We start from the raw sequence: 9,065 nt of genomic DNA, 5'->3' as shown, positions 1-9,065 counted from the left end.
AATTTTAATTTTGCTATATATATATATAAATATATGCATTTTATATTTTTATATCAAATATGTTTTCTTATATAAAATAATAATCTCGTTTTTTAAGTTTCATATAGAAATCTCTTATATATCCTTATTTTAATTTTAATTATATATTTTTAGTTAGATATTTAACAAAAATTTCTGGTAGAATATTATATTAAATGATTTAGTTTTTCTTATTTATTATTTATTGTATATGCTATATTCAGTTTGATTCATTATGCAAATTTTGGTAAAGTTCTCCTCACATTAAAATATTAATAGATAATGATTGTTAGTTTTCTAAACTACAGGAACAAAAATATTCACCTAACTACCGTGGTTCTCACGGAAAATTTATATAAATTTTAGGTTTAGGATTGGCATCAGACGTCACCTTCTGCCGTTCTACCGCAAGACAAAACATTTTAATCGTCTCTCTCTCCTTCTCTCTCTCCTTCTCTCTCTCAATTTGCCATAAAATGGAGAAAGGGCAGAACCCTAGTTCTGATAAGCGTCTCAGAGAAGATACACCAAATTCCTGGTCGGGTCTTCCTCAAGATCTCTTGATTTCAGTGTTGGAACGCCTCGGCTTTGCTGATTTCCAACGAGCTAAATCCGTCTGTCGGCCTTGGTTCTCTGCTTCGAGACAAGTTGTGGCCAAAAATCACATCCATTGGCTGATCATCTACCCTAGAGACAAGAAGACAAATCCATGCACGTTGTTCAATCCGGACGAAAAAGACAAACTTTACAAAAGGCAAGATCTTGGTGTGGAATTTGCAAAGAGTTGTTGTTGGGGAACTCATGGTGTTAGGATTTTCTTTGAGTGTTTAACCGTAAAGACTAACAGGTTTGTGTTTTCCTTGTGCTCTGTTTTACGTTTTGCAGGTTTGAAGTTTGTTGTGCAGGAAAGTAAAAGGAACACGAGGAAATACAAGTTCCCAGGATCAAAGTGATCCAGGTACGTCTCGGTGAACCTGAAACCGGTTCACAAGGAGTATCAGAGTAGCAATTACAACTTGAACAAACTCACCCCCAAGCTCACGTCTCTCACCTTACAAAGAATCAGACCCAAAAAAGAATAAGAACAATGAAGAAGACAAAAGTCTCTCTCACCAATTCTCGTGTTTCTCTCTCTCTAACCTCCTCTTAATGTAACGCCAAAATCACTACAAGAAAATCTGGCTAAAGCCACAAAATATTTTGTAACAATGCTTCATATTTTGTGGCATATAAAGAAGGCCAGATATATTTACCTAATCTAGAGAGAGGCAAATGAAATATAAGGAAATCTAGGGTTTTCATATTTGTGTAGCCACTCAATATTTTGTGGGTCTATGTGGCTATATCAATTAATTTGTTTCACCAAAATCTAAATGGGAACATATTTTTTTTTCTCAGTTAGCTACGAACAAATTTGTGGCTATCTGTAGCTATTACAGATTCTTTTTTAAAATAAATCATATTTTTGTGTTTAGAAATTCATATATTCTTTAATTTAGAATATAAAAGTTAGAAAATTATTATTTTGATCTTGTATTGTAATTAGTGATAGATCTTGATATATATTTGGTATATATATATATATATAATATTTAAATATTACATAGTATAAATTTTTACATGTTTATCTAAATATGATTTATTTACATATTAAACATTTAGATTTGGAAAATTTAGTTTTGTTATTAGTGTTGGATTTATTTATTTATATATGTTTATATGTTTAAAAGTTTAAATCTAGTGGTTGTATTTTTAGGATTTCATAGAGTAAAAAAAAAGCCACATAGTAATCACAAATAGTTTGTCAAACAAATAAAGTAATCACAAATAAACTACAACGAACAAGAAATACAATTGTATCAAATTAGCTATGATAAATTTATGGCTTTGACCGTAGCTAAATAGCCACATATTATTCTCTTGCTAATTTGTAGCTAATTAGTCGCAACTAGCTATAAACTATTGTTTGTGGCTAATTAGACACAAATTTGCTATGACTTAGCTACGAATAAGCCACAACATTATTTTGTGTCTGGTTTGTGGCTAATATGCTATGGCTACAAAAAAAATGTGGCTGATTTGTGGCTATGACCAGTTTTTCTTGTAGTGGCAAGGCTTCTCTACTTTGTTCCTCTGCACCAAACCGCCGCCTTGTAGGGATGATACAAGACAAAACCGTACGATACACACACCAAGCGTGATATCGACCAACACGATAGTGTCATTGTCGTATGTCTCCTGGGCAATCTTCTTAGCAGACCAAGTTGGGCTTGTGCTACCGCTACTGGCCCAACTCTTTGAAAAAGCCCACCTGTCTGATCCAAATCATAAAAACGACACATGGAAGTTGGCTCATTATGTCAGATGGATGGTGTGATCTCTATATTTTGAACCTATTCTCCCACGAGAGATCAATCTACCTCCTGCGGATTTATTGTGGGACGAGTATGAGCTACATAACAAAAGAGAAATGGACATTCGTAGGTATAAACGGGGCCTTGCTAGGAACATGCGATCCGCTGTGTTTTGGATTGACCAGAAAACCAAAGATTATGTAGTTGTTTGGGGACTTATGGGTTGGTGTGTATTTTATTCCAAGACAGGAGATACCTCGTGGAATCAAATCCCACAAACTTCAGATTGCTTCAAAATGGTTTACAAGGATCACAAGCTTTATTTCCTAAGCAAGACTGAGAGTTTCAAAATCTTCGATTTTTCTGGAGGGATTCCTCAAGAAACCTTTCAGTGTATTTTTAAACCGGAAAAAATAAATCACTTTTCTCCACCAAGTGATGATCAATGGGAAATTCTTGCCACATACCTTGTAGTCACGGTAACAGGGAAAGTCCTCAAGGTTGAAGAAATGTGGAGAGACAGTACTAGAACCACCTCCTTCCGGGTTTTTGAGATTTATTCATCAAACTTCATGAAGGAAACAGAACGGCGGATTCATTCTCTAGGGGAGGAGTCAATGCTTTTGGATAAAGGCATCACTGTGCTCGCCAATGACACTAATGGATTCATTAGAAATTCCATCTATTTCAGTGGTTGTGATGGAAGTCACACAAAGGATATGTTTATCTTCAATCTCGAGACACAGAAAACTGAGACACTGCACACATGCGATCGTTCTTCTTTTCCATATGGATCTTATAGATCTGAGTGGTTCATACCAAGCTGCATGCATTAAAATGTTGATCTCGACCATGCATGTTTTTTTAATTCAATATGTTATTTTACCCTAGTGATGATCATGTGTGCTTGTTTTTGTTTGGGTTAAAAGTGATGAATACGATCGAAGGATAATATTACTACCCTAGTGATGATCATGTGTGCTAGTCTAGCTATATATGAACAACTTAAGTAGACATTGCCCTACAGTGATGATATTTTCTCAATAGCTAGCTGTCAACACAAGCATATATCCACACCACATAGCATGTAACTGTAAAGGGCCAAGTGTCTACAAGCCGAGAAAGTGAACCTTAATTAAGAACATAGCGCAAAGATGCAACAATAAAAAATCCGAGATCATTTTGCAGCACACATGCTTAGTGAGCATCAAAGTCCTCACCACCTTTGTGTCGGCTTGATTTACTAGAGCTTCACACATTTCGGAGATTGGTCATTGGAATCCAATGCCTCGCAGAATATTCAAAGAAAAGCATTTTCTATTAAACCAAAGGCCATTATATATGTTTCGGTAGAGTCTTAACATTTTTAGTTTGCAAAAAGTGTAAAATAACAACTAGTTATTATTCATAACCAACCCAAATCCATGTGTCTCTACTGATCATCATCCTTTTGTGGTAGATATTATATTCTTTTCACAAGGATTCAAGCCATATGGATTCTTTAAAACGACAAACAAATAATCATACGACCTCGAAGAGAAGAGGATGCACAAATCTACCTCACGACGAATGGCTCTACACATTCTTGGCAAGTACGTTTACTTGATGTTTCTTTCTTAACTGAACAAGCTAAATGCATACGGATAACTGTAGAGTGGGCCGAAGAAAGAAGCCCATATTTGACAGCAAAAACGAGTTTATAAGAGATTTCCTCTGTTTGTCCATTTTTTCATGGAGAAGAAACATAACCCTAATTCTCATACGTCTCATTCCTGGTCAGAGCTTCCTCTACATCTCTTGATTTCGGTGTTTGAACGTCTCAGCGTCGCTAATTTCCAACGATCAAGATCGGTCTGTTCGTCTTGGTACTCTGCTTCAAGACACTCCGTGCCCAAAAACCAGATCCATTGGTCGATTCTCTTCCCTGAAGACAACACCAACAATGACAGCCACTATTCATGTATGTTGTACAATCCCGATGAAAAAGACAAGCTTTACAAAACGCAAGATCTTGGTGTTGAGTTTGCAAAAAGCGTTTGTAAGGCAACCTATGGAAGCTGGCTCCTAATGAAGGATCCTCTGAATAAACTCAACATTGTGAACCAACGAGAGGATCAATCTACCTCCCGTGAAGTTATTGTGAAAAGATTATGAGTTAAACACTACAAGGCACCAAAAAGATACATACAATGGTAGGATTAAGTCTGTACGATCCCTTGTGTTATGGATTGACGAGAAAACCAAAGATTACCTAGTCATATGGGGATTTGGATTTTGGTGTGTGGTTTATTCCAAGAAAGGAGATACCTCGTGGAATAAGATCCCGGAAACTTCATTTTGTTTCAACATGGTTTACAGGGATCACAAGCTTTACTTCCTTAACTTTCATGATCAATTCAAAATCTTTGATTTTTCTGGAGAGGTTCCACAACAAACCTTTGAGTGGATGGTTTATGTGGACAAATGGCCTTGGGAGCTAAAGAGACAAACGAATAACAAATGGCACAGTAATGTCACAACACTTGTAGTCACATTGACAGGAAAAGTCCTCAAGGTAGAACGAATGTGGGTCGAGAGTTCTAGGACCTGGTCCCTCAGGGTTTTCGAGATTTATTCATGAGACCTCCCGAAGAAAAAGCAACGGCAGATCCATTCTCTGGGAGATGAGTCGATTCTTTTGGATCAAGGCATCACTGTGCTCGCCAATGGCACTGATGGATTCGTTAGGAGTACAATCTATTTCAGTGATCCATTATTCTATGTCAGAAATCATATGTTTACCTTCAATCTTGAGACACAGAAGACAGAGCCGCTGCACACGTTTGATATTTCTTCCTTTCAATTCTCTAGCGCTCAATGGTTCGTACCTCGTTTCATGCTTACATGATGTTGTTCTCAAATCTCAACTATGTTTTTTTTTTTAATGCAATATGGTTTTTTTATTTTTTTGGTTTCAATCAATTTTGTCATTTTATTCTAACTAGTTGATGATGATCACATGCTAGTCTTTTAGAAACAAAGATATATACAAAGGATAAAATTACTAATCAAACTAGCAATATGTGTAGAAGAATGATTTGCTTAAGTGAGAATTTTGCTGTGGAATTATTGGATAAAGTTAACTAGTTCTTTTGAAAGTTAAATTTGACTTTTGCTATAAATGGATCTGATGAGCTACAGTTAGACATGCCATTGGCCCATTGCCATTTTCTGAGAATTCATTTTTGCAATTCTTCATTGGATATTTAAAGAGATAGCAAGACAATCATATATATAGATCCATCCACAGTATACTGAGTATAGTATGTAAATGGTCTCTCTACAATCCCAAGAAAGCGAAACAAAAATTCCAAAACCATTCTGTATTAAACAAGTTTATTAAATAATATGAGAGACCTCGCAAACGAACTTTTGTGGTGGCTAGATCTTTTGCAAAAGGATACAAGCAACATTGGATTTTAGATTAGAGAAAGACTAACAATTAAAACCCAATCAACTTTGTATAACTAGCAGATATATCTCCTTTATGTCCTTGATCATCATCGATATCTTCATAAACTGAGAGATCTCCCGTGCTATGGAGCATAAGTCAACATTTTTCTAAAATATTATAATATAATAAGAAAATTATTATCACTATATTTTTTATAAAAATTATTTAGTTTGAGATAGTATTTTTTAATATTGCAATTTTCTCGTAAATCTATATATTTTTTTTAATACTAATTATTTTTAAATATTATAAATTTTTAATGTATTTGTTGTATATTACAGTTTATAGTGTTTGTTTGTTGTATTTGCACCATTATTTTGTAAAATATTTTAAAGTAGTAATTATAATATTTTATTGTAAAAAAAAATAAAATTTATTAATTTATTAACCACATAAATTTAGTTTTACCAACTAGCCAATGTAGAAAATTAAAACACATTTTTTTCATTGATAAAGTAATATATCATCATTTTAAAAAAAATTCAAATAACAACATACACAGAAAAAAATTATACATATTTATTAATTATAAGTATTATATGATAATTCATAACAATTTATAAATAAAATAAAATAAAATGATAGGAAAATCATAATTTAAAATTTTAAAAAAATCTTCGAAATATAATTATTAAAAATAATCATATTGTTTACTTGGATAGAAAGTTTTAGTATTTGAAATTCGTATTAGTTTATATATTTAAATATAATTATTTCGTGAAAAAAATATTTTGTTTTGAAAATTAATAATTATTGAAATCCCTAATTTCTTACACTTTATAAGGTGAGTATTGATATTTGTACTTCTCAATTAAGATGGTATGATTTGGAGAAATAATTAATATATATTTAATACTTTTAAAATACATAAGTGGACTATATTTTATTTTCTTTCTCAATTTATATATTTTTAATTTTTTATTACAAATAGTTGTTAAATTGAGAGTGATTTTAGGACTCTCTCATTAATCATGAGATCTGTTGTAGAAATTTTAGAAAATTGATGGCATAAAGATTTTATTTATATATAATTTGGAAATTTTAGAAAAGAAAGTTGTATCATTTATTTTATTATTACTCTTGTTTTTTTGCTAATTACTTAATTTATGAAATAAAAAGCTACACTTTATTTTGCTTTTTATTTTCAGAGATTTCCCTAACTTCTCTCCAATTTGCCATGGAAAATAAGGCCCTGTTCTTTTCATGTGGAGACTAACAACGTCAACTTCGTAAAGTAGTCACAGCGACTCTTTTTTATTAGTTTTATTATCGCTCCGGTTTTCAGCGACGCCGGTAACACCGGCAACACCATGAAAAATAGTCGTTGCGACACCTTTTTTAATCTCCACCATTTCTTTTGCTTGTTTTGACGTGTAATTTTGAGTCGCTTAAATGTGTCGCAGCGACTATGAACCGAACAGGGCCTAAGTGTAACCATTCCTGGTTGGATCTTCCTCAAGATCTCTTGATTTCAGTATTGGAATGCCTCGGCTTTTCTGATTTCCAACGAGCTAAATCCGTCTGTCGGTCTTGGTACTTTGCTTCGAGACAAGTGGTGGCCAAAAATCACATCCATTGGCTGATCATCTTCCCTAAAGACGAGAAGAGAAATTCATGCACGTTGTTCAATCCCGAGGAAAAAGACAAACTTAACAAAACGCAAAGTCTTGATGTGGAATTTTCAATGAGTTGTTGTAAGGAAACTCATGGAAGTTGGCTCCTTATGTCAGATCGATGGTGTAATCTCTATATTTTGAACCTATTCACCCACGAGAGGATCAATCTACCTCATGTGGATTTGTTGGACGAGTTTGAGTTAGGTCTCAGGAAAGGTAAGCCCTATAGGAGGTATAAGGCTAGGAAAATGCGATCCGCTGTGTTTTGGATTGACGAGAAAACCAAAGATTATGTAGTTGTTTGGGGACTTTTGGGTTGGTGTGTAATTTATTCCAAGAAAGGAGATACCTCGTGGAATCAAATCCCACAAACTTCAGATTGCTTCAAAATGGTTTACAAGGATCACAAGCTTTATTTCCTAAGCAAGACTGAGAGTTTCAAAATCTTCGATTTCTCTGGAGGGATTCCACAAGAAACCTTTCAGTGTATTTTTAAACTGGAAAAAATAAATCACTTGGCGGAATGGACAAATAATGACACAAAACTTGTAGTCACGGTAACAGGGAAAGTCCTCAAGGTTGAAAAAATATGGAGACACAGTACTAGAACCACCTCCTTCCGTGTTTTTGAGATTTATTCATCAGACTTGATGAAGAAAACAGAACGGCGGATTAACTCTCTAGGGGAGGAGTCAATGCTTTTGGATAAAGGCATCACTGTGCTCGCCAATGACACTTATGGATTCATTAGAAATTCCATCTATTTCAGTGGTTCTGATGGAGGTCAGACAATGGATATGTTTATCTTCAACCTCGAGACACAGAAAACTGAGAAACTGCACACATACTATCCTTCTTCTTTTCCATGAGTGGTTCATACCAAGTTGCATACATTAAAATGTTGATCTCGACCATGCATGTTTTTTTATTCAATATGTTATTTTACCCTAGTGATGATCATGTATTCTTGTTTATGTTTGGGTTAAATGTGATGTATACGAATGCGTACAAGAATGGTATGCTTGTGTGAGATTTTGTTGTGGAATCTAACTGGTATTAACGTCTTTTGAAATTTAACTTTTTGTTATATGGGTTTTAAGAATATGGGATCTGGTCTACGTACTGTTAAAAAACCATCTTTCAATTAGTGTTAGAATAATCTTTTATAGCGAATTTGATAACAGTTTTTAAAAAGAATACTGTATGTAGAATAATCTTAAGTAGACATGACCACTGCCATGGCCATGTTCTGAGAAATTTACTGTTGCAATTCTTCATTAGGCATTTAAAGAGCTAGGAAGACAATCATCCATCCACATAGTATATACATGGTCTCTCTACAAGCCAAGAAAAAGTGAAAACCATCAGAACATTATATATAACACAAAGATGAAACAAAAATCCAAAGACCTTGTGTATTAAAACATGCTTCTTGAACATCAGAGACCTCACAAAACTTTTGTGGTAGCAATAACATTGGATTTTAGATTAGAAAATAGACCAACAATACCCAATGAACCTCGAATAACTAGCAGAGATATCTCCTTATATGTCCTTGATCATCATCGATATCTCCGGAAACCG

General features: G+C 33.9%; 3 pseudogenes across 1 annotated transcript; all 3 read left to right on the top strand.

The window, feature by feature from the left end:
- Nucleotides 1-214: 214 nt before the first annotated feature.
- LOC109126968 (putative F-box protein At4g22170) lies at nt 215-3,313 on the top strand (annotated as a pseudogene).
- A 790-nt stretch (nt 3,314-4,103) lies between these two features.
- LOC109126994 (putative F-box protein At4g22170 pseudogene) lies at nt 4,104-5,259 on the top strand (annotated as a pseudogene).
- A 1,748-nt stretch (nt 5,260-7,007) lies between these two features.
- On the top strand, nt 7,008-8,585 carry LOC104720196 (putative F-box protein At4g22170 pseudogene; annotated as a pseudogene). The gene has a single exon (XR_015569100.1). The product of XR_015569100.1 is annotated as a putative F-box protein At4g22170 pseudogene (transcript).
- The last annotated feature ends 480 nt before the right edge of the window (nt 8,586-9,065 follow it).

Source organism: Camelina sativa, chromosome 10 (assembly GCF_030686135.1).
Source record: "Camelina sativa cultivar CO46 ecotype springtype chromosome 10, ASM3068613v1".
NCBI classification, from domain to species: Eukaryota; Viridiplantae; Streptophyta; class Magnoliopsida; order Brassicales; family Brassicaceae; genus Camelina; species Camelina sativa.
This window is presented reverse-complemented; position numbering and strand designations above follow the sequence as displayed.